Genomic DNA, 2,500 nt, shown 5'->3' with positions numbered 1-2,500 from the left:
CTGAAGGCAACGGCGCTTGTTCCCCGCCAATAGACGGGGAACGTGCGCTTTCTCTGTTCGGGACACGCGCACGCGTCGCAAACATCGGACAAGAATCCCGATCCTCCCACAACGCGTAAGCAAGGTGGGATTGCTCGTGTAGGCGTCCTGAGTGTCGACAGCGCGGTGCTGTCACCGCAGATAGGTTAACTGTGCACGGCGACGTTGTCCTAAGGCAACGGCATCCGTTGATTGAGGATCGGCGCAGAATGTTACGTATCCTACCACTAACTGTGGAGAGGTAGAGGCAACACCTGTTCACGGTTGTTCTCAAATTCGGGACGTTCTCTGAAGGCAACGGCGCTTGTTCCCCGCCAATAGACGGGGAACGTGCGCTTTCTCTCTTCGGGACACGTCACGGCAACGAAAAACGTTGCGGCGTAACGGGCGTAGAAGGCTACGGGGATAACCCCGGCGCCGACAGGGAGGGATGCCAGCCCCCCCCAATATACCTGGGGAACTTAGCCCCCCCTGGGACCCCTGCCCGTCAGCTTGTGAAGGAGCCCTACACCGTTGTCGCGGCAGAGAAAATGGCCATTTCTCTGCCGCGGCAGAGATTTTCTGCCAGGCTTAGCCGTTTTCAGCCGGTACCGTCGTTTTGGCTGGCGCGCCATGGTTTTTCACCGTATCTCGACCGCCGCGCGCCCACCCGACTATAGTTCACCGTGTCGTTACACGTTTTCCGACGTCGCCCAGACTTAGCCGTTTTCAGCCGGTACTGCTGCTTTATCGGCGCGCCATGGTTTTTCACCGTATCTCGACCGCCGCGCGCCCACCCGACTATAGTTCACCGTGTCGTTACACGTTTTCCGACGTCGCCCAGACTTAGCCGTTTTCAGCCGGTACTGCTGCTTTGGCTGGCGCGCCATGGTTTTTCACCGTATCTCGACCGCCGCGCGCCCACCCGACTATAGTTCTCTCTGAAGTTAGACTATTTCCGACGTCGCCCCGACTTAGCCGTTTTCAGCCGGTACTGCTGCTTTGGCTGGCGCGCCATGGTTTTTCACCGTATCTCGACCGCCGCGCGCCCACCCGACTATAGTTCACCGTGTCGTTACACGATTTCCGACGTCGCCCGACTTAGCCGTTTTCAGCCGGTACCGTCGCTTTATTGGCGCGCCATGGTTTTTCACCGTATCTCGACCGCCGCGCGCCCACCCGACTATAGTTCACCGTGTCGTTACACGCTTTCCGACGTCGCCCCGACTTAGCCGTTTTCAGCCGGTACCGTCGTTTTGGCTGGCGCGCCATGGTTTTTCACCGTATCTCGACCGCCGCGCGCCCACCCGACTATAGTTCACCGTGTCGTTACACGTTTTCCGACGTCGCCCCGACTTAGCCGTTTTCAGCCGGTACCTGCTTTGTGGTTGGCGCGCCATGGTTTTTCACCGTATCTCGACCGCCGCGCGCCCACCCGACTATAGTTCACCGTGTCGTTACACGTTTTCCGACGTCGCCCGACTTAGCCGTTTTCAGCCGGTACCGCTGCTTTATGGCTGGCGCGCCATGGTTTTTCACCGTATCTCGACCGCCGCGCGCCCACCCGACTATAGTTCACCGTGTCGTTACACGATTTCCGACGTCGCCCGACTTAGCCGTTTTCAGCCGGTACCGCTGCTTTGGCTGGCGCGCCATGGTTTTTCACCGTATCTCGACCGCCGCGCGCCCACCCGACTATAGTTCACCGTGTCGTTACACGATTTTCCGACGTCGCCCCGACTTAGCCGTTTTCAGCCGGTACTGCTGCTTTATCGGGCGCGCCATGGTTTTTCACCGTATCTCGACCGCCGCGCGCCCACCCGACTATAGTTCACCGTGTCGTTACACGATTTCCGACGTCGCCCCGACTTAGCCGTTTTCAGCCGGCCATGGTTTTTCACCGTATCTCGACCGCCGCGCGCCCACCCGACTATAGTTCACCGTGTCGTTACACGATTTCCGACGACCACCCGACTTTGCAGGTTTCAGCCCCTACAGTCGATTTGGCTGGCGCGCCATGGTTTTTCACCGTATCTCGACCGCCGCGCGCCCACCCGACTATAGTTCACCGTGTCGTTACACGATTTCCGACGTCGCCCCGACTTAGCCGTTTTGAGCCGGTACCGCTGCTTTATTGGCGCGCCATGGTTTTTCACCGTATCTCGACCGCCGCGCGCCCACCCGACTATAGTTCACCGTGTCGTTACACGCTTTTCCGACGTCGCCTGACTTAGCCGTTTTCAGCCGGTACCGCTGCTTTGGTTGGCGCGCCATGGTTTTTCACCGTATCTCGACCGCCGCGCGCCCACCCGACTATAGTTCACCGTGTCGTTACACGATTTCCGACGCCGCCCGACTTAGCCGTTTTCAGCCGGTACCGTCGCTTTGGCTGGCGCGCCATGGTTTTTCACCGTATCTCGACCGCCGCGCGCCCACCCGACTATAGTTCACCGTGTCGTTACACGATTTCCGACGTAGGCCC

This window comes from Lolium perenne, unplaced genomic scaffold (assembly GCF_019359855.2).
Source record: "Lolium perenne isolate Kyuss_39 unplaced genomic scaffold, Kyuss_2.0 unplaced57, whole genome shotgun sequence".
In the NCBI taxonomy this organism is placed as follows: domain Eukaryota; kingdom Viridiplantae; phylum Streptophyta; class Magnoliopsida; order Poales; family Poaceae; genus Lolium; species Lolium perenne.
The sequence above is the reverse complement of the archived record's forward strand: the minus strand, read 5'-3'. Positions refer to the sequence as shown.